General features: G+C 36.2%; 2 pseudogenes; both read right to left on the bottom strand.

The window, feature by feature from the left end:
* Positions 1 to 851: 851 nt before the first annotated feature.
* On the bottom strand, positions 852 to 2146 carry LOC125244460 (annotated as a pseudogene).
* Positions 2147 to 14151: 12005 nt separating this feature from the next.
* LOC125244459 lies at positions 14152 to 23506 on the bottom strand (annotated as a pseudogene).
* Between the last annotated feature and the right edge of the window lie 1204 nt (positions 23507 to 24710).

The following is a 24710-nucleotide window of genomic DNA, read 5'->3' as shown; positions in this document are numbered from 1 at the left end:
TCTGCCATTTTTGCTATTGTCCTTTCTTGCTTACCTGCATAAAGTCTGTTGATTCGGCTGTGCACAGATCCAGACGTTAATACTGGCTTGTCTAATGCCTTGAACATGGGCTGGCATATGCAAATATTGGGGTCATACATATTAATGATCCCGACTGTTACGTAACAGTCAAGGTGTTATGTTGAGATTCGCCTGTTCTTCAGAGGTCTTTTAAACAAATGAGATTTATATAAGAAGGAGGAAGCAATGGAGTTTGAGACTCACTGTATGTCATTTCCATGTACTGAAATGAAGCTCTAGCGCAAGTTCTGCCGGGAAGACTCAAATGTTACGTCACTTATTAATTCAGATCTAACCAATCATTATCTAACACTTGGAGTATAAAAGATTGGTACTTACACTTGTCTGAGTTCGCAGATGCTGACGCAAACTTTCACCTCCATCCTCCCCACCACCACCAGGACGGTCCCTGTCCAACTCCCCGGGGGTTGGCTACGCCCCTGCCTTCAGCTTCAGGCAGGAAACGCAAAGTCTGCAACCCTCAGGACGTGAGCTACGGACGGGGCCTACGCCAAAGATCATTAACCTTATATATTCTGCTTGCTGTTTGGTAATAAATATCAGTGTTACGTTATCTTGCCTCCCGAGTCTTTCTGGTAGAACTATTGTTATTTAACTATGCCAAGGTAAATTCAATTTTCAATTCTAGGGCACCTTTAATGTGGAAGTAAAATTGAGTTTGGTTTTGGCATATACATATGTGGCAGGAGCAAGAGACTGCTTTCAATACCACTAGGGGGTATTTCACCTGGGAACTGCAGAGAATTGTACTAGTGATAATGTACAGTATTTCAGTTTTGCAGAAATATAGAGTGACGTTTTTCCCCATATGAGACTGCAGGATTTAGAAAATTCACTGTTTGAATACCTTTATCTTGTGATCTGCAGTAGATTAAACAGCAGAGCAGAAGTGTAGATCCAGATGCAGTAATGCAGAGAATCAACACCATTACGTGTAAAGTAGAAAAACCTGAAAACAACAGAGACACTTACTGTACACAAGAGTTACATTTCCTTAACCAACTTCACAGAAAAGTATTACAGTTAAGTATTGGTTTATTGAACTGATTATATCTCCTGCTGCCACTAAAATTTTACAAACTGTGACAGGGTTTTATTCATTTTCTTATTTGTGTGTCGACTCACCCAGTTGTTCTAATACTACAGTTGCATTGACTGATAAACCTCTAGCAAACACATGACACATGTAAACTCCTTTGTCTTCAGTTCTGACATTCTTCAGTCTGATGGAGAAGTTTCCTTTGGGGATTTCATCCGTAAAAAACTCAGCTCTGTCTCTATATCGCTCATGCGGTGAATTTGCTTCAGTCTCATGTTTTTGGTAGAGGAGAACCAGGATTAATTCATCTTTATCTTTTTTCTTCCATGAAACCTCTTCAATCTCTTCAGGTGGGATGTGAGAGTCCACAGAGCAGCTCAGAGTGACGTCCTTCACCCGCATATGCAGATATGGAGCGATTTGATCCTGATACTATCAAACGCTCTGAAGGAATGAACAATGAAAATCTCAGCATTACAGTTATACATATTTTCATGAAATGCTACATAAAATATCCACCAAAACCCTTCCCACTCACCAGCTTTTATTTTAACTAGAGTTTCATCAGAATCCTGGTCACTGTGAACTTTACATCTGTATTCTCCCTCATCTTCAGCTCTCACACTGTTCAACAGGAGGGAGAAGTTTCCATGTCGAATCTCCTCAGTAAAGAAATGAGCTCTATCATGATAATCCTGGTGCTGTGCCTCTGGTCTACTCATACCATCTTGAAACAGATGCACCAGAGTCTCGGAGTCTGTTCTTCTCCATTCTACTTCCAGACCCTCCATTATTAAGGGTTTATCAACAGAACAGTTCAGAACCACTGAACCTCCAAGAGGAACAACCAGAGGACCAGAGGGACCTTTCACCTGAAAGCCTAAAAGACAGAGAAAACGGGACCCAACGAAGGCTGTTTTTGTTGAGAGAGAGATATGTAAAATTATAACTCAGTAGAAACTGATAATACATACCCTCTGAGATCATCAGCAGTAACGACATAATAATGAAATTATGTAGGTTCATCTTGAAATAGAAAAATATATCTGAAAAAAATGATCTCTGCAAGAAATGATTGTAAAAAAAAAAAACAAAAAAAAAAAAAACTGAGAAGTTCTTGAGACATCTGCTACGCTTTTACTTTGAAGAACAAACAAGTGTATAACTGGGTCATGTCAGGTAATATAACCAGGTTAAATATTATCTTTTACAGATATTAACTCATGACATCCCAGGTAAATTTCCATAATGTACTTAAAGTGCTCTATTTTCACTCTAATTTTGTACTTAATATAATACAAAATTCTTCTTTAGTACTTCTTAAGATCATCTTAAGGACATTTAAGTGTACTCAACTGTGCTATTTTGAGACAGCATGAAATATGAACTAAAATCTGCTTTTAATATACATTATGGGTTCAAATGTACTACAAGTGGTAACTAAATACCTTTTCTAAATACAGAGATAGTATATTAAAAGCACATTTTAGTTCATATTCATGGTGAGTACACTTAGATGTTCTTAAAATTATCTTAAGAAGTACTAAAGAAGGATTTTTAGTACATTAATTACAAAATTAGTGCACAGAAATAGAGCACTTTAAGTACATTATAGAAATGTACTTTCATTCACCTTTATGCAAACTTTAAAGAATGTTTCTTTGTCAGAATTTCATCAGTATGTGTGTGCATGCAGAATAGATGTATGTGAAAATGCTTTATAAGTGTAGCCTATATGCATGCATGCAGTTTAGATGTCTGTGCAAATTTATAATCATATCTATATCATTTTAAACACCTTTATGGTAGGATGTGTGAAACGTCCCTGCAATATTTGCAAACTATAGAGAGATAGAGAGATTTTTGCTTTTATTCTCAATATAAACTGTAAATTAAATGGTAACTATGACATAAAGAGAACAGTGGACTTTGTCTACAAAATGGACTTTTACCCAGACTGTCCTGTGACAACCGGTTCACAGACATGTGACCATCCTATTGACACACCCACAACAGGCAAAACAGCTAGTGTTCTATACACCAGTGGAAATGAAGCAGTCAGTCAAGTTAACATTGTTTAGTAAATGGATTTACAGTCTAATCAAAAATGTTATAACACTATAAATGAAACCATTTAAAAGAAAAAAGATGTGATGCCACATACTGAAAGATGGCAGTGCCCTTGCTACAAAAGCTATAATAAAACATTTTTCTTTTAAAAGGTTACATTTACATTGTTTGTTATTTAATTTTTGATTAGAATGGAAATCCTTTGGCGGACTTCTTCATTTCCACTCTGTAGTGAGCTACAGAAAACAGAGATGATATATTATCAGAAAAATCACTGAAATCACACTTGCTGCTTCGCTATGAAGACAAAAAAAAAGAAATCCATACGGCTCCAGAGGGTTAATGAAGGCCTTTTGAAGTGAAGCAATGCGTTTTGTAAGAAAAATATCCATATTTAAAACTTCATAAATTCAAATAACTAGCTTCTGGTGTTATTAATTTGACATCTAATTAATGACTGGTGTTTTGTTTTGCTCTCTCCTGGGAGCTTCTGCATTCGGGTCAGAGGTTGCTCTTCCGCAGCAAACTGACGTGCGCAGTATGCGTACAGGTCGTCTGCCGGAAGCTAGTTATTAATATGGATATTTTTCTTACAAAAACACGTCGCTTCGCTTCAAAAGGCCTTTATTAACCCTCTGGAGCTGTATGGATTCCTTTTTTTATGGATGGATGCATTTTTTTTTGGTTTCAAAATGTGACCCCCCCATTCACAACCACTATAAAGCTTGGAGGAGCAAGGATATTTTTAAATATATCTCCAATCGTGTTTATCTGAAAGAAGATAGTCATATACACCTAGGATGGCTTGAGGGTAAGTAAATTATGGGATAATTTTCATTTTTGGGTGAACTATCCCTTTAATAGTTAATGGTAAACAAACATGGCTGTCCACAAAGGAGGCTCGAACCCGAGGCTCGGATCGAGCTCTGAGCTAAACCCACAAAAAAGATATTTACAAGGACAGCAAGCTGGGCAGTCAACTAAGAGTAGTTCAAAGAAATAAATACAGAAGACTTAAAGAATTTAATACCTCTCTCCCCCAATGATGAGCAGAATATTTTTGCTGTTGCCACATTGGGGGGAAAAATAAAGCAGCTTGTGCGGTGAATTTCCTGTGGGAGCTAAAAGAGAAAACGAAAGGGCTCCTGCAGGAACAGAAAGAAATCACTGCTGGGTTAGTAAAGGGATACTTTTCCGTTGGTACAGATGATTAGTTGGAAAAATGCTTCGAGAGCGGAGGCGAAAATAACTTCTGCGGCAGTAACAGCCAATTAAATTCAATGCACGTTTATTTGTTTAGCGCTTCTCACAATACATATCATTTCAAAGCAGCTTTACAGAAAATGCATGTATCTAGATTACAATTTAGAGGACACTGTGTCCAAGTAATGTATTTCACAAATGTACAAATACAAATCCCAAGTTATCTAATAATGTATTTGTAACAGAGTTCAGATATAAGGAGGGAAGAGGACAGGGTCGGCTTTTGACTACTGGCTGTTTATTCACAAAATAATAACAACAGAACGGTGTGCAGACCGGCACAAAACAGTCAAAACAATTAATGATTCACTCCAGCACGAACAGGCAGGCATCCAGGAGTGTTGAACAGCCAGTAGTCCTTCTCTCTCTCGCTGGCTCCTGCTTCTCCTGGCGTTAAATACTCTCTCCACGCCAATTACTGAAACAAGCCGCGCGTCTCCTTCCTCTCTCTCCCGCTGCAGACTCCGCTGAACCACGCCCCCCTTGCCACAGTATTCATTTTACAATTACAATTTATGGAAAATAAACGGACTGGTTAGGTTGGAGGGGTATGGGTAAATTAACAATGAAAATTGAATGGTAACTCATTAGCTAATCCATTTTGCTATGCTTGATATTAAAGTGGATGGTGTCGCTTTATAATACATGGAGATTGGAGAAAGACAAATGGGTCTGTGCTGCAGATCAAGATTTGGAGCATCTGAAAAGTCTGTGGAATGTGAGGATGAATAGAGTGTTGATTGTTCTGGTGGCGTTTGGGTTGTTATTCCTAATCCCATTCCCCCTCTCTCATCCCCCATTTTTCTGTTATTTCTACTGTTCTCACTACAAAACTATAGGTTATGTGGAACAAAATAATAATTAAATTCTCGGCTCATGATAATTTTATCTCCAAAGGTTCATACAGTCAGAGTGGGATCACTGTGGTAATAGTTGTTTCTCTCATGTTTGTGGGATTAAAGTATCAGGTGCAGAAAGATGTTTCATTTCATGAGCTCCTGCAGCAGTCTGTGTTCAAGGAAAATCAAGAATTTCAAATAGTTTCTACAGCACATCATTGTATGTACAGGCAATTATTTAATATGATGTAAAAAACATATCTCTGTATTACAGCTCAATTATCATCTCAAACACATTCAATATTTTATGTAAAACTGACCTGAGAACCCAGTTGAGACCCTTTTCTTATAGGAATCCCTGTTTTAAGATTAATGAAAAGAGAAAAAAAAATCAGACAGAAACTGATCAGTATCAGTTAAAGCAGCTAAAGCACTGAAAAGTCAGCGTCATGGAAAATAAGTAATGATATTTTAACAGTTATATAAACGTCTGATTGTTCACATTGTGTTAGGACACAAATAAAATGACAGTCCTTTGGTACTTCTTTGTGGTGAAGTGTTTGTCAGGTGGTTATAAAGCAGTAATATAACCAATGATTTTTGGGGCTAAATCTGATGGCTTTTATTTAGCCCAAACATCGTAATTGAAATTTGGGCTTTGTTTGGTCCATCTGACTTCACATAGATGACAAGTTGTGTTGTGTTGTGCACACTACTCCAAAATATAATATAATATATTATAATGTATTTTCCTGCTGCTTCAAGACACATTATTTATTGTACAGAATTGATGGCTCACTCAAAATTCAGTCACTCAGTTGCAGGTGGGCGTGGAGGAGGAAAAAAAGCAGGATTTAAGTTTCTTGCAGATCTGTGATGGAGCAGCGTGTAAGTCTGTTGACATTATCTAGATCAAAACGTGCTCAAAGTATTTTTATTGTACATACATTGTCATGTCCCTGGACAGTTTGGAAGATGTATTCATGTTACGTATTCTCAGTTTTTTGTACCTTGTCTTTTTGTCATATGGACTTTTAAGTTGGATTTTTCTCTGTTCCTGTGCCACTTTTTTAGTCCTTTGTAGTTGCCCCAGTGTTTCCTGTGTTCATTGTCTCGTCTTTCTAGGAAGTTATGGTCGTCTGTTTACTTGTGTTTTGTTTTGCTGTTTTTGAGTTAATTATATTCTCTTATTACTTTAATAAATACCTTCTGCGCTTGGATCCGACCCTCCTCGTCTCCAGTGTGACAATTATGAATATATTATTTCATGGCTGAAATTAGGTTGAATTTAAGTTGTTGAAACAATCTGAAAAATTTCAATTTCACTTTGCAGCCAAATTAAGATGTAGAGGGATGTCTTTTTATTGACCTAAAAAGATGGCCTTTCAGTTTTCAGCCAAATCTCAATGTTTGAAACTAGGGACTATCGGTTTCGAAAGGATGAAAAAATCCCCAAGCTTTGAAAGAAACAGACCAGTACTGATAGTCTTCCTCTTGTTGATCTATCTTGTTTCGCTTCATTCAAAAGACACAATCGCCTTCAAATGCGATTGGTTCTCACATGTCTTGAAGCAGTTCAACGCATATTTTGAATGAACGCAAACAAGACAGGAAGATTATCAGTGAAAAATGACTTGCATATCGGTCTGTTTCTCACCCAGAGCTATTGAGTCACTTCTGAAGATGTTGGATACAGTGCGGAGGCAATGTGGATAAATTTTATGGTGATTTTACAAACCTTTTGAAGTTTTTTTCCTGTTTAAAAATGGTAGTCCCTATCGAATGTCATATTATAAAGTTTATCACTATGCGAGTATATTATCCAAATGCCATCATTCCAAGGCTGCTACTTTTGTGAATATATTTTATTTTAATTTTGTCTTGACTGTCCTATTTATTGTTGCCATTCATTGTCTGTGTACTCTTATTCACCCTATGTTTGTTATGTCTGCTCTGTTTATTGAAGGAATCTATTTAGTTCTTAACCACTGCCCATTGTGTGCAAAAATGACAATACACCTCACTTTAACTTTAGCCCTATTCGCACGGGATTAATATTATCTGGGGATAATTTACTGACTTATCTCCCGGAAATGATGTCATTCACCTTTCACCAGGTTAAAATCGAATAACTCAATCTTTATGGTTGATTTATTTGTAACACATTAAACTCGAATTATGATTACATTATCCTCACTATTTTGGATAGGCTATTGCTTGGAAATGTCTTGTCGTAATAGGTCTAGCTGTATAACACCGCTGCCGGCTTGAACTCAGTGCTTCCCGAAAGATGAATAAAAAGATGCACAAAAAACAAAAGCCAGATGTCGATTTGAATGGGAATAATGTTATAACAGGACCTCGGTGTTCGGCGAAATATGATAGGTCATTCGCCTGAGAATTTTTTATTTTACAAATTACAGACATGGCTGATTCGCACAGGATTAAGATTACAGACAACCTCCGCAATTATTACAAAAGACTAGAGGTCCCCAGATAATACGAATCCCAAGTGAATAGGGCTTTTGCTGTGTATGGAAAAAAACAGCCAGTGTTTTCTTTAAATAATCAATTTTTTTAGTTCTGCAGATGAAAGAAAGTCATATTAAATTAAGACAACATGAGGTTGAGTAACTATTGTTTTAAACTGATATGGTTTATAATAAAAACGATTCCAGTTTATACTCACAGGGTGAAAAGATGTGTAAAATCAGCACTGATAAGACAAAGAAGCATTCAGACAGAAATATGATGATTCTCAGATCCCCCACTGCACGTTCACCATTAACTGAGGATGAGAATGAAAATATTACACAATAATGTGATTCAATTACGTTTGTAAAATAATTCAATCCTGACATGATAAAACACAATGAATAACTCTCGACAAGATTGTTTTCACTCACTTGTTGTCAGTATCAGTTCGGTCATCAGAACAACAGAGTTCAGTAAAACAAGACCAACAGCTCCAATCAGATACACAGGAAAACTATTGGAAAAATCCTCAGTCATGTCATCTAAAACATTAAGCAAATAAACAATAAATAGTTAGAATAATTTCCTGAAGGAACATAAAACTGTTTAATTACTCACTGATAATTTGAAGTTTAACCAATGATCAGAGTTCAGGAGGTTTCAATTAGTAGAATAATTAGTACATTATTCTAATTCATTACACCAGTCTCTGCAATACTTGATTATGATTGGTCACTCGAACCATCCGGCAATGACATTTCTCAATAATGACCACACATGCGGGGATATAGTAATAACAGACCGGTCTCTGCTATAAGTCGAGTGCATCTGTCTTACTCAGTGATAATTTTCATTGTATTAACACTCATTTTTGATTCGAGATTTATAAATAAGTCCTCTGATTGGCTGCAACAAAGAATCAAGAAGTTGTCCTGTGACCTCATAATGGGTGAAATCACTGAACCAGCTGCTTAAACATTCTTGAAAAACATCATGTTAATTATTGTTGATTAACATTTTACCTGCTGAATGGCTGGACTGGTTTTCTGTCACACCATCCTGTGAGCTGCTGATTGTACAGTCGAGGCAGAACAGCTTACCTTTGAAAAGCAGGACCATAGAGGGCAGAATATACAGAGAAATTTTGTTACTAAAGACATTTTGTTTTAAACTTATCACTTTGTAAAGACCTGCCACAATCCCACACCAATACAGGGAGGGAAGGGTTACTTTAAAAATGTATTCATTTTTAATTTCTAATTAATTACTACAAAGTAACTGGCATTTAATTTAAGGGCTACAGTTACACTACATTTGTCCTTTCATTAAAGTTGGACACAGACAGTAAAGTTATGTTGAGGCCCCGGAGAACATCAAGATCAAGATGCACTGCAGATGACCGCCTCGGTGTGGAGCTATGCAGTTATTGTGTTGTTTTTGTTTGTTTGTTCTGTGTTTAGTCATTCTCTTTTTATTAGTTTCACCAAAGACAAACTACCAGACAACATTTTTCCAGATATTGATTATTCTGACATTTTGCTGGACATTCTAATCAGAGGAGCAGCAGTGATGCTCAAACGTGCGGTCAGACACAAACGGGGGAAACGCGCCGGAGCACTGGTTAAGCTCCGTGAGTGTGGCTTCCGAACAGCGCTCCCTAATATTTACCTAACGAATCTTATACCAGACAGGCAGAAACTGAAATCAGCTAAACCTGTAATAAGGACTGTTTTTTAAGCTGCAGCCACCAATCTGGATGAGCTCATGGATACTGTAACATCATACATAAGTTTCTGTGAGGATTTGTGCATTCCTACCAGGACATTCTTATCATCTAATAATGATAAACCATGGTTTACAGCAAAAATCGGACAGCTTCGTCATCTCAAAGAAGATGCTTGCAGAAATGGGGATAAAATCTTGTACAATTAGGCCAGAAATAAATTAACAAAGTGGCTAAGTGAAACTACTCTGAGAAGCTGAAAAACAATCTGGCGTCAGTCTGGACAGGCCTGAGAAACAACTCCCTGGCTAACGTTTTTTTTTTTACTGTAGGTTTTAAAAGCCCAGTCTCATACCCCACACCTGCTGTGATCTGCACTTCACACATTCACCAACACCTCTTGCAACTCCCCTCCTTCCCCCTCCTGCCATCCAACCTGCGCTTAAAGGAACACTCCACTTTTTTTGAAAAACATTTTTTCCAACTCCCCTAGAGTTAAACAGTTGAGTTTTACCGTTTTCGAATCCATTCAGCCGATCTCCGGGTCTGGCGGTACCACTTTTAGCATAGTTCATTGAATCTGATTAGACCATTAGCATCTTGCTCAAAAATGACCAAAGAGTTTCAATATTTTTCCTATTTAAAACTTGACTCTTCTGTAGTTACATTGTGTACTAAGACCGACGGAAAATGAAAAGTTGCGATTTTCTAGGCCGATATGGCTAGGAACTATACTCTCATTCTGGCGTAATAATCAAGGAACTTTGCTGCCGTACCATGAGTGCAGCAGGTGCAATGATATTACGCAGCGTCTCTCACAAATGTCTCCATGGTTGCAAGGCACACTCCCTGTGCAAACGGGGAGTCACAGGTGCTGCGTAATATCACTCATGGTACGGCAGCAAAGTTCCTTGATTATTACGCCAGAATGAGAGTGTAGTCCTAGCCATATCGGTCTAGAAAATCGCAACTTTTCATTTTCCGTCAGTCTTATTACACGATGTAACTACAGAAGAGTCAAGTTTTAAATAGGAAAAATATCGAAACTCTTTGGTCATTTTTGAGCGAGATGCTAACGGTCTAATCAGATTCAATGAACTATGCTAAGCTATGCTAAAAGTGGTACCGCCAGACCCGGAGATCGGCTGAATGGATTCGAAAACGGTAAAACTCAATCGTTTAACTCTAGGGGAGTTAGAAAATGAGCCTATTTTCAAAAAAAAGTGGAGTGTTCCTTTAAGGTCTGTGTGGAGGACGTGAGCCGGGTCTTCAAAAAAATAGAAGACTAGGAAAGCACCAGGCCTAGAGGGTGTTTCATCTGCCTATTTAAAAATATTTAAAAAGTTCCCTGCTGCTTCAAACACTCCACTATCTTTCCAGTCCCCAAAAAACCTAAAACCACTGGCCTTCATGACCACAGACATGAGATTGGCAAGTCTGTATTCATTATGTCGTTTGAAAGACTGGTGTTGGTCTACCTGAAGAACATCACTGGACCCCTGCTGGATCATCTTCAGTTTGCCTACAGAACAAACAGATCTGTGGATGATGCAGTCAACATGGGACTGCATTACATCCTGCAACATCTGGACAGACCAGGAACTTATGCAAGGATCCTATTTGTGGGCTTCAGCTCGGCCTTCAATACCATCATGCCTAATCTTCTCACAGCCAAACTGACCCAGCTCTCTGTGCCAACCCCAATCTGTCAGTGGATCACCAGCTTTCTGACAGACAGGCAGCAGCTAGTCAGACTGGGAAAGCTCACATCCAGGACCCTCACAATCAGCACTGGTGCTCCTCAGGGGTGTTTGCTCTCTCCACTGCTCTTCTCACTGTACGCAATTGACTGCATTTTAAAAGAACCCTCTGTTAAGCTCCTGAAGTTTGCAGACGGCACCACTGTCATCTGCCTCATCCAGGATGGTGACGAGTCTGCATACAGACAAGAAGTTGAGTAGCTGGCTGTCTGGTGCCGTCATTACAACCTTAAGCTGATCAGACTCAGTACAGAGGATATGATAGTGGATTTCAGGAGGAACAGCCCAGCACTCAGCATCATGAACAGCACTGTGGAAGCAGTGGAGTCATTCAGGTTCTTGGGCACCACCATCTCTCAGAACCTGAAATGGGACAATCACATCTGCTCCATTGTCAAAAAGACCAAGCAGAAGTTGTACTTCCCTCGCCAACTGAGGAAGTTTAATCTGCCACAGGAGCTGCTGACACAGTTCTACTCAGCCGTCATTGGGTCTGTTCTGTGCACTTATATATATGTCTGGTTTGGATCAGCTACCAAATTAGACATCTTCCAGAGTGAGAAATCTCAGACTCCACTCACCACGGCCACCACCTGTTTAAACTGTTGCCGTCAGGACAGCGATTCAGATCACTGGGCACTAGAACATCTAGGCACAGGAACAGTATTTTCCTACAGGCCATTTCCCTCTTGAACTGTTAAATGCCTCCCAAGGCATATGCCTGTAAGTGTAATAGTCCCACTGTTTAGTGCAATATCTTTCTAAACTCAGTTGATATTTATTTATATTATTCACAGTACGGTACATATGTTCATAATCTGTAAAAAGTTTTTACTTGAATCACGATTCAGAGAAAACAGAACGCAATGCTTGTTCCTGTTATCTCTGGAAACCATTGTTAATAACCATAACATTTTCTGTCACAGTTTTTGTTCAGTGTTTCTGTTTGTTAATCCATTCAGTTAATCACTTAAGTATCTAATTAACTCTAACACTGCTTAAGTGTTACTTTAACATCCTGCTGGTGGTTCCTATATGAACACCAAGCGGTGTTAATTTAACACCAGGAATTTACTGTGTTCCCTTTGTTGCTGATCTTGTCTTGTTTTTAGTTTTGTGTTTTCATTAGCGCTTTGTTAATTGGTCTTTTTATCTTCTTAGTCATTGTGCATTTAAGCCCTCTTGTTTGTCCTTGTTCTTGGTCTGATCTTGTTCTTTGCTGATTGCAGTTTTGAGAGTATTTCTGTTCATGCTGTTTTTTCTTGGATTCCTGTGCTATTGCTTTGTTCTTAAAGCTGCATCCGTAAACCCCTGCATTCTTGCTGAGACTCTTCAGCGTTACAGTTACAAACTAGAAACGAAAGTTGTGAACTGAGAAACATGCAAAGAGGACTAAAGTAAATGATTAACACTGTACCCAGATTGCTGCTCAACTCCATGTGAAATGTGATTATCCACAGTGTTTGTAGAAATAAAGCTGTACAGGTCCATCCTGCTCTATCTGTACAAGGAGTATTTATCATAGAAATATATTAACTGAAGTAGAGACTCTCTTAATATTCAGACATTTCAAAATTAAAACAACAATTTTAAGCTTTAGCAAAGAGTATATGAACTTTTTACATGAACAGATACAAACTATTTACAGAAATATAGAAACATATTCATACCTATTTCATTTTTCAGTAAGGAAACGTAGTAATAGACCAATGCTGCATTCATTACAAACATAAGGATTATCCATACCGTTTTATCGAGGAAATGTAAACCTGGAAAAGTTTTGGTTAAGTAAACCATCAGTAAATTATCTTAACCACTGTCCTGAATTAAATACAAACACTGATCCCAGACAGCAACATAATGCGGCCCACATCTGGTACATGTGGATTACCCGCGGACCGGATATGGGCCGGATCTGGGCCGACACTATGTTGCTGTCAGGGATTTTACCAATAATGTCTTCAATGATCTTTGTTTTGAAACTGAAACTGGATTTAATTTTTGATCCAGAACTGACATCCGAAATTACTCATGCAGTTATAATGATAAGCAGAATAATATAATTAATCACATACTTACAGCTTTTTTCTCTCCTCCTTATTCCATTCACACAAGAAAATGACACAAAAAACAACGCCTGAAAAACTCCACCACCAGCATAATCTAAAAACAGAAGAAAAACAATTATGTAGAATTTACAGGCACATCAAAAGATTCAAATCTGACTAATCAGTAGTTTTATATCTTAAACAATTATTTTCGGTAAGTGTAGAAACCACCACATTAATATTAAATCTTGCTAGTTCAATGTAAACTTAAAATAGGTTAAAGTTTAAATATGATACTACCCCTTTTACTCTTCCAAAAAGAAAACACATAAATAAAGGTACACTAACCTATAATTGTATGTCCAAACGCACTGAACAGAAGGAGGAATTGAAATGAAGTAACACAAAAAAAGATCAGTATAGCTGCATATTCTAATTTAGCACACATCCATTTAAATATCTTTCCATGCCATGGCATCTTCTGCTCTCGGAGTTCAGTCAGCTCTATAATATAAAATTTAAAATCAATAAACAGTAAATGCATATGGTTTATTCATGTTTGTGCTAATTAATATAACATAGGCTTTTAGAGTTGGTAACTTAAAAATAATATACTTCCTCAAAACACAAAGTTTATATCAAATATCAAATGTTCCTCAACTTTACATATACATAATATTTTGGGTCAGAGATGTTCTTGAATGACGGTAATTTAATTTATTGAACTACAGCAACATTAGATTAATGCATGAGTTCATTTAGAAAATGGAAAAAAGGCCAAATGGAGTTGTAATGTCTCAGCAGGAAACTCATTCATCCAACCATGAGAGAGAGCCATCCTCCGAATAATATCTCACTTCTCTACAACTTCTACTTCCTGTTTGCACCCTACATTAGTGATACAAAGTCTGTTTTATTTCCGCAAACTGGTTCTTTTCAGAAAGTTAGGCTCAACGAACCGGTTCAAAAAGCTGATTCATAGGTTCCTAGTGTCACTATGTATTTCTTTTCTACTGTCATGTTATATCAATGAAACATTCAAATAAAGTTACTGTATTTGTGTCAACGCATATTGAAACATTCAAATAAAAAGTTATTTGTGTCAACACGTATTGCTGATTATAGCCTTTCATTCACTTAAATGATTAGTTCACTTTCAAATGAAAATTAGCCCAAGCTTTACTCACCCTCAAGCCATCTTAGGTGTATACGACTTTCTTCTTTCTGATGAACACAATCAGAGTTAATTAATAAATATCCTGACGCATCCGAGCTTTACAAGACTGTGGCACACAGTGATAGGGATCAATGAGTATGAGCTGAAGAAATTGCCTCTATCCACATCCATCCATCCATCATAAACATGTGCTCCACACAGCCTGGGGGGTTAATAAAGGCCTTCTGAAGTGAAATGATGCATGCGTTTGTGTAAAAAAATATCCATATTTAAACAAGTTATGAAGTCGAATATCGAGTTTCGCCAGACCGTCTTCTGTATTGAAGTTACGAAGAAAGTGTGAACTGGCATCATGTCAGTTACACCTTGTCTGTAAGTTGAATAGGGAAGGCGAAGGACATAGCATAAGCTTTGTGAACTGCAAGAGGTTTACACTTTCTTCATACTGTATGTTGAATACGCAAGGCAGTTCGTGCAGAAGCTAGATATTTTACTTCATAACTTGTAAAATATGGATTTTTTTTTGCACAAATGCATCGCTTCCCTTTAGAAGGCCTTTATTAACCCCCCGGAGCTGTGTGGAGCACATGTTTATGATGGATGAATGTGGATGGAAGCACTTTCTTCAGCTCATACTCATTGATCCCCATCACTGCCATTATAAAGCTCGGATGCGTCAGGATATTTATTAATATTTCTCCGATTGTGTTCATCAGAAAGAAGAAAGTCATATACGCCTAGGGTGGCTTGAGGGTGAGTAAAGCTTGCGTTAATTTTCATTTGAAAGTGAACTAAACCTTTAAGTTAATGGAGTTTGTGGTCACACAGTTTCATTCACGGATCCTTTATGTCAGATACTACTGACCAATATTGAGTAACGTTAGCCTACATCTTGGATAAAATTCACAACTACTGCACACATTTGATGCACAAGCGCAGATATGTTCTACAGGTTTAAAGTATATAGAAAGAATAAACAAGTCTTATAAACTCAATTATTTTTGCTTAATCTGTACAATAAACCACAGTAAAATTTACATCTCTCGACAGAAATGTTTTTGCAGGTTTTAATAAAATGTTATAACAGTAGTCATAATAAGCACATTTCCAGTACATGCGTCATGCTTGCATTGTATCGTCAGTTAACTCCTCAGACTCCTCGGAAATCCTTGGCAAACTTCGACAGTTGGTTGAACCCTCTTATTTGGTTCTTTTTGAGTCGGATGTGCTACTTCAGCTGTGCGTCTTGCGTCATCAACTCGGAACTAAAGTTTGATTCAGTTCAATTAAAAAAAAAAGAACGATTCGTTCAAGAATTGAACATCACTACCATACCTAAGTCAAGCCAGTTCACAGACTCACTGCGAAGATTTTATCAGCTTACACTGCCATTGTAGAAAAGTCCCGCTATGCAGTAACAGAATAGAAACATTAGTGCTCCTTGTGACTTTGTGACGCATTACACTGGTGACTCCGCATTTGCCTTTAATGGTTCAGCATTAACAGGACGCAGTTCAGAGTATACAATATAGACTTTGTTAGCGTTCCCTTTCAAGTGAGTGACTTCATTTTCACGAGTGCTAATCTAGTCCCTACATGTCTGAATCGATCACTTTGTGTCTATAAGGGACAGATTAAGTTAATTCGTGTTATTCTTGTTCATTTACTAATTGAGTTTTGTTATTTCTGTTTGCCTTATTTGCTAATTGGACTGTTTACTCATATCTTGACTCTTTCTTCTACTCCAGTCTTGCGATTTGGACTTGTTATTTCTTTTTCACTCGAATAAACCTGCACATCGATTAAACAACTTCTCTGAGTGCGAGTCTCTTACAGGAGTAAAATGTAGTTACACATTTAAAAAAAAGTAACGGGAGTCTGATAAATATAATTTCATCACACACTGTACATTGCTAAAACAAATAAACACATGTAAATAAATCAGGTAGAAATACTCACGTCTGATGATGTAGAGAAAACACAGAAGAACAAGTACTCCAAAAAAGGTTATTATATTTACTTTGTCAAGTAAAATCCTTTCCCAAATGCGTCTAAGGAAAACTGGCTCACAAGAACATAAAAAATACCAATTACCAAATCTGAATAAGGCACAAATTTGTAAAAGATTCAGTTCTGAATATGTAGCCATGCTAATATAATTATAATATAGTAATGTTATAGCTACAATTATATAATGTTATTAGATCAAATAAAATACATCATTTGTAAAATACAAAAACCACTATGATTCTGGTGCAACTATTATTGTGCATTAATGACCCCATGATCATGATTAAAAATGATTAAAGTGGTGGAATATTTGGATTACTAACCTGAATAATAAAGTATTCCAAAAACACCTAATTCTAATCGAAGAACTGAAGATTTAATCCATTTTCTTATAATATCTGTAAACAAAATTAATTTAAAGAATATATATATATATATATATATATATATATATATATATATATATATATACCTGTTAGCACATCAGCAGCAATAAAATTTAAAGCATTAAAATTCTGCATTTATGTAGTATACATTAAGGAAATGTATACAAAATGTATCTAATAGTAACTAATACAGAGACTTTATGAAATCCATAAATTGTGAAAACACCTGGAAATACCTGGAAAGTCCTCTAAATATGGTGCAGTCCAAATCAACATCAGCGGCCTCAGAATCTGCAGACTACAGCAAGAGATAGTCTCATACAGAGATCCTAAAACAAAATAAGATTTGTTTAATTATCTGATACATTTACCAACATCCAAAGAGAAGTAATGAAAATCTGACATTAATCATTTGAAAATGCACTGACATGCAAATGATGCAATGCTATTATGGAAAGCCATTACTAGTAAAAATTTAATTAGAGTTCTCTAAATCAATTAGTGGGCTCTCTGATTCATTTTTTACTAAGAATTCAATTGTAGAGCTTTATAATGAAAAATGAATGGAAGTCAATGGTGACAAATAAGAATTGAATTAGAGAGCTGTCTAATCATAATTATTACTAATAATAATTGATTTAATATTGATTTAATAATTGATTGTAATTGTTACTAGTAAGAATTGAATTGTAGAGGTCTCTGTAATTCTTACTAGTGAAAATGCAATTATGATGAGTAACGCTGCTGGGAACATTTTTAGCTAAAACGGCTTGCCATACTGCTAAACTTCTTTACTTCTGAGAGCTCAAATAAGGTGTCAGAACAACATTGCCTTTTTAATTTGGTATCAATAGCTTGGAAATATATGTGGGAAAACAGAAATACTCACCTTCAGTAATACCCCAGAGGATAAAAGCAAACGATGAAATAATATTTGGAAAAAATATATGAACACACCCAAGAGTCCTGACATGTTTTCTTGCAGCGGTGTCTGAAGAAGATACAGAATGTCAATGTTACATACAGGGCCTAAATACCTGACAAATGCGTTCACATCCATGCAACTATGTTATTGATCTTTAATACATAATGTAATACATCCTTTCTATTCAACGTTTGGCCCTCAACAATTGAATAATAACTAACAAATTATATAAAAAAAATAGTTTAGTTTTTAACACCTTTTACATGACACTGTTTCTTTTCATGACCATAGGTAAAATAAAATACAAAAAAAAAAAAAAACAGTTGCCATAACAAAATCTACTATTTCAGTCAATAATTTAAAATTTAAAATTAAACGAGTTGCTTATTATTACCACATTGAAATAAAAAATGTAAAGCCTGTAAAAATACTTGAAATCGTGACGTAATGGAAATAATTGCGAATCTTGTAACAATCAGTACATATTCCATTTATCTATTATAACTTTTATGCCATTTTGGTAGCTTGGCTGTTTCCTTACAAAGGTCCAGAAATTCATCAAGTTTTTCGTCAAGTGTGTGACATTCTTTTTTAATATGATGTCATTACATTGCTGTCTTGCTGCCAGCCAATCATTGCATTTCTGATCGCGTTTTTGAGTATCGATATATCTACCTTTCCAATGATCACAAGAACATGCAGTAATCTCAGACAACTTAATCCAGATGTTTTAATCAAATTCACAAATTTGTTTGAAGAACCAAATTATCCAGAGATCAGCTATCACTATTAGAAGATCTGGAATCTGTCAAATCATCTAAATTGTATTAAGTGATGTACGAAATATGGACCCCAGAACAGAACCAAACCAAAACAGAATGTACATGTAATGATAATATAGAATGTTTAAGGGTGCTTTCACACTGGGCTCGTTTGCTGCCGTCCAAGCCTGATTGTTCTTGGTGCCCCCCGCAGCATTGGTCTGGTTTCATACTCAACTTGATTCTATCGAACCCTGGTGTATTCATCTTACGTCATCACAAACATGCACAGTGGATGATAGATTAATTGTGATAGATGATAGATGTGAGTAAATGACACTTGGGTTTACTGTATGTGTCGCATGGGCTACAACTCTGTATTTGAAAGACACTTAACGAAAATTTGTGGTACAAATACGTGTACCGTTACACCCCCACTAAACAGACTTTGGCAAACATGTTTGTTTATTTTCCCACTTGTTGAAAACTGTTAAAAGTTTACTCATTATTTAATCAAGTTTTTTTTTTTTTTTTTTTTTTTTTTTTTTTTTTTTTGGACATTCCCTAGTGAAAAAAAAAGTATACTAAGTATACTTGCAGCAAGACTAATTATTAGTATATTTCAAGTGTGTTAATGATTAGTTCATTTAAAGTGTGCTATTTTGAAACAACTAATTGTATACTCTGTAAACAACTAATATTAAAACACAACTTTAAGTATATTTAGTATTCTTATGTGTGCTAAATTGAAACTTAGTATACTTAGTACACTTTAAGTATATGTCTGTGTAGGGACTGATTACATGCTTGATTAGTGATATTAAAGTGTACTTAATTTGTGTTATAAGTATACTTTATTTCTGTTAAAAGTATATTTTTTGTTATAATATACGTTGTATTATAAGTATACTTTATTTCTGTTATAAGTATACTTTTATTTCTGTTATAAGTATACTTTATTTCTGTTATGAGTACACTTTGTGTTATAAATACACTTTATTTGTGATTTAAGTACATTACAAAATAATTACGAGTGTCTTCAGAAAACACAAGCAATATACACTGAATATATTATTTTACAGGTAACAGTATATACTGTATGCTCAGTACCTTTGGCTTATTCCAAATATTAAACATTACACACTTTGCAGTCAATAACAATACACTTTGTTATTACTTATACTTTGTATTATATAGTCAACATTTGAAGCGGATCAAAACCTTTAATCAAAGTTGTCCTAACTTTTTTGATCCACTTTAAATGTTGACTACTGTACTTTGAATTACATAATCTCACACAATACAGTTGTGCTACTATTTAAATACAGTTTAACACATTTTCCCAAAGTTGAATGCATTTGTTTTCAAGGCCATTAAAATAAATAAAATGTAACAACATCACTAATGAAGAGACATATTTCATTGACAAATCCAATAGTTTTTATTTAAACTTAGATTCAGCAAAACTTACCATGTTTTTCATTAAAGAAAAAAAAAAAAATTGGACCATGGTGACCCTCTATACACAAATACAAATTACACATTATATTCCATTTTCTGATGAGCTTCTCATTGTGTCTGATGGCACAATGATGACCGCAGAGACTCGTGAAGAACAGCATCTGTTGACAGAATATACCAAAGATATAAGACAGCATGTTCAACTCTTTATTCACGTTTACAATAGTCTGTCTAAATCCTACATTGAACCAATACTATTTTTGAACAGTAAATGAGGATTATCAGCAGGGAACTGTATCAGAATGGCATGTCGATATTGTTTTCGGTTCATAGTCAAGCATAAAACACTTTATGAATTAATATCGTACAGAACACGGGCCGATTTGACCAATCATATGAATGTTTTGGTGCTGCATACAAACATGTGCCATAAACCACCACACACAGACTCAAAAAAGAGATATCAAGCCGAAATATCACTCTCCGTTTGTTAAAGAAAAGAAAATAAAGTTTGTTAACTGGTAGACTACAACTCACCTCCCAATAGCAGCACTTTTCTCCGGTTCTTTCAGGATCGCGTAGGCCATTAGATTGGCCGGTTGTCGTCGCCATCACGGTCAGTCTGCGATGTCACTTGATTGACTGGTCAGAATCCCCAAAATTGAGCGATGTATTGCGCTTTCAGTGTTTTATTAAAGAAATTATACATTGCGACATTATACTTCACCTGAGTGACTGAGCGAGGAGATTCAGACGACGACCGTGACGTCAGCAGCTCTGATTGGCTGAAGGCAGTGAGCAACAAAATCTGATTGGTCACAGACCAAGTTGAAGAGACATTTGAATTCCGATAAGTTTAAAGGTGCTAAAGAGGATCTTTTCGTCGACTGAGAAACCAAAGACTGTTACTGAGTTTCTGAAATGAGCGCATGCGTAAGAACAACCCCCCTCCTTCACAGCTCATTTCGAGGGAACGCCTTCCAAAACTCGTGCACGAGTATTGGAACACGAGTGTTTACCACCGGCATTCGCTGTGTCGTGTTTTTTGGATTCATTATGTCGGACTCACCGCAGGTAACTCATAATCTGCAGTTGTTACTCCTGTCTCCGGACAAAAACATTGCATGCGGCGCCTGTGGAGTGTAGAAAGTTACTGGAGTGCGCAGCCGCGCTCGTCTCTCACAAGGAACGTCATGGCAGTGATTGACAAGCCAGAGGGCCAATCTTTTATGCGATGATCGCGTAAACGATTGGCTGATGTTTTTAAGGCCCTACCTCGTGCACAGATGATGTATATTAATATTATTCCTTTCAGTGCACCTAATAAATAGTCTTTTATCAGTTAGTAAAGACAGTTTCAAGTAATATTGCAAAAATGTATAAAACAAAACATCCTCTTTAGCACCTTTAACCACTCGACATATTTTTTCGCATGTAACATTACTTGTGCTGCTGGTGTGTTGTTTAACATAGATTTGTGTGTACGATTGTAAAATGATTCTGTCAGTGTAAACTTAATAAACATTTACACATATTTGGAAATTATATAGGCTACACTGCATATACTAAATGGGCTTGTAATGCATTCATACTGAAATAAATAGCACAAGTAATATAATGAATTCCAAGGATGAAGAAGGTAAACTTAAAAAATATACTCAAATTTAACATTAGATACACTACAACTTCAGGATATTAAATAATGTATTTTTTAAATATACTTTCAGTGCATTGTTACAATGATCATTTTCAGCACACTGTTAAAATATACCTCAAATATATTTTTATAAAGTACAAATAAATAGACTTTTAAAAAATAAACTGAACTTACACTTCAAGTATATTGTTCTAAAATATTTTTTTTAGAAAATATACTAAAGTACAATTATTTTAAGTGTGTTAAAAGTTGCATTGTGAAAATATGATACTAATATACTTTTTATATATTTAATGATAGTACATTTTTCGTTAGTATATTTGCAGTGTACTATAGAAAAAGGGAATATATTTAAAATACAATAAAGTATACTTTTTTTTCATTAGGGTTTCAATTCCAGTAAATACAAATTCTTAAGAACAAAACGTGGTTTGTCATTCAAGAGTGTCTGCAAGTTTAAGGTCAGCTGTTAAGATGTCCAGCCAACTTTTCTCACAATTAATAAGAACATTGACCTTTTGAACATACCTTTATCTTGTGATCTGCAGTAGATTAGACAGCAGAGCAGAAGTGTAGATCCAGATGCAGTAATGCAGAGAATCAACACCATTATGTGTAAAGTAGAAAAACCTGAAAACAACAGAGACACTTACTGTACACAAGAGTTACATTTCCTTAACCAACTTCACAGTTAAGTATTGGTTTATTGAACTGATTATATCTCCTGCTGCCACTAAAATTTTACAAACTGTGACAGGGTTTTATTCATTTTCGTATTTGTGTGTCGACTCACCCAGTTGTTCTAATACTACAGTTGCATTGACTGATAAACCTCTAGCAAACACATGACACATGTAAACTCCTTTGTCTTCAGTTCTGACATTCTTCAGTCTGATGGAGAAGTTTCCTTTGGGGATTTCATCCGTAAAAAACTCAGCTCTGTCTCTATATCGCTCATATGCTGAATCTGCTTCAATCGTATGGTTTTGGTAGAGGAGAACCAGGATTAATTCATCTTTATCTATTTTTCTTCCATGAAACCTCTTCAATCTCTTCAGGTGGGATGTGAGAGTCCACAGAGCAGCTCAGAGTGATATCCTCACCCGCATATGCAGATATGGAGTGATTTGATCCTGATACTATCAAACGCTCTGAAGGAATGAACAATGAAAATCTCAGCATTACAGTTATACATATTTTCATGAAATCCTACATAAAATATCTGCAAAACCCTTCCCACTCACCAGCTTTTATTTCAACCACAGTTTCATCAGACTCCTGGTCACTGTGAACTTTACATCTGTATTCTTCCCTCATCTTCAGCTCTCACACTGTTCAACAGGAGGGAGAAGTTTCCATGTCGAATCTCCTCAGTAAAGAAATGAGCTCTATCATGATAATCCTGGTGCCGGGCCTCTGGTCTACTCATACCATCTTGAAACAGATGCACCAGAGTCTCTGAGTCTGTTCTTCTCCATTCTACTTCCAGACCCTCCATAAGTAAGGGTTTATCAACAGAACAGTTCAGAACCACTGAACCTCCAAGAGGAACAACCAGAGGACCAGAGGGACCTTTCACCTGAAAGCCTAAAAGACAGAGAAAACGGGACCCAACGAAGGCTGTTTTTGTTGAGAGAGAGAGAGATATGTCAAATTATAACTCAGTAGAAACTGATAATACATACCCTCTGAGATCATCAGCAGTAACGACATTATGAAATTATGTAGGTTCATCTTGAATTAGAAAAACATAAAAATGCAATAAATTATTGTAAAACAAAAACAAAATGTTGATAACGGAGAAGTTCTTGAGTCGCCTGCAAAGCTTTTACTTTCATTTTTTTAAGAACAAACAAGTTTATAACTGGGTCACGTCAGGTAATATATTCAAGTTAAATATTATCTTTTACAGACTTTAACTCGCTTGCACAATCATGCAAACTGCCAAAGAATATCTCTGGAATAAGTATGTGTGTGCATGCAGAGTAGATGTATGTGAAAATGATTTCTAATGCAGCCTATATGCATGCATGCAGTTTGGATGCGTGTGCAATGTATGTTGTATAGGTAAATTTATGATCATATCTCAAACATTTTTATGGTAGTATACACTAACAGGAAATTACTAACAAGTAATTTCCTGTTAGTGACAAGAAGCATACAATATGTATGCTTCTTGTTCACTAACAAGAAGCATACAATATGTTTCTTGTGCCCACGTGAAAGTTGGTATATTTTTATTTTTGCAAAAGTCCCATTTAGGGGCTTTGTAAAATCAAATAAATAGATTTATTGCAAAGTTTATTACAATTTACTAAGGTTTCATTGATAACATTTTGAAAGGCTTACAATGATTATGTTTAGAGTATTTCTGATATTGATTTTGATAATGCTTTAGAGAGTATTACTGATTTTTTAATAATAACCTTAGAGATTGTTACTAATATTTTTTATTGATAACCTTTTAGACAGTTACTGATGTTTTTATTGTTAACTTTTTAGAGAGTCCTCTGGTGAAGAGCAGCAGCTTCAGTGTGTCAGAAAAAAGATAAAAACCCAAGCCCCCTACACTTCAAAAGGACCAACATCAAAGTCTCCCCCTCCTTCAACATCAACATGGATGAGGAGGGCCATTCCCATTCCTGAGCCTGTACTTCAGTACAACAAGTGCATGGGAGGAGTCAATCAGTCTGATGCACTGATCGGGTACTAAAATGTGCTACATAAGACCCGGAAGTGGTGCAAGAAGCTGTTTCAGCATCTCTTGGACATTGATATTGTTAATGCTTTCATCCTGCATAGAGCAAATGAAGGTCAAGCATTTGCTGCCACTGATGCAGAAAGTATTCAAGGAGAAGCTCAGAAGGAGCTTCTTGAAGCAGCCCAACCAGACACAACTCATAACCAGCCTTCACAAATGTGCATGTCTGCATATGTACAAGAAGACAGCACTCAGCACCTCAAAAAAAAAAAAAAAAAAAAAAAAAACATGTGTGAGGTGCCAGGTCATCCAGACCAGTAGTTCCCAACCTTCT

The sequence above is a fragment of the Megalobrama amblycephala genome, linkage group LG14, assembly GCF_018812025.1.
Source record: "Megalobrama amblycephala isolate DHTTF-2021 linkage group LG14, ASM1881202v1, whole genome shotgun sequence".
NCBI lineage: Eukaryota > Metazoa > Chordata > Actinopteri > Cypriniformes > Xenocyprididae > Megalobrama > Megalobrama amblycephala.
This window is presented reverse-complemented; position numbering and strand designations above follow the sequence as displayed.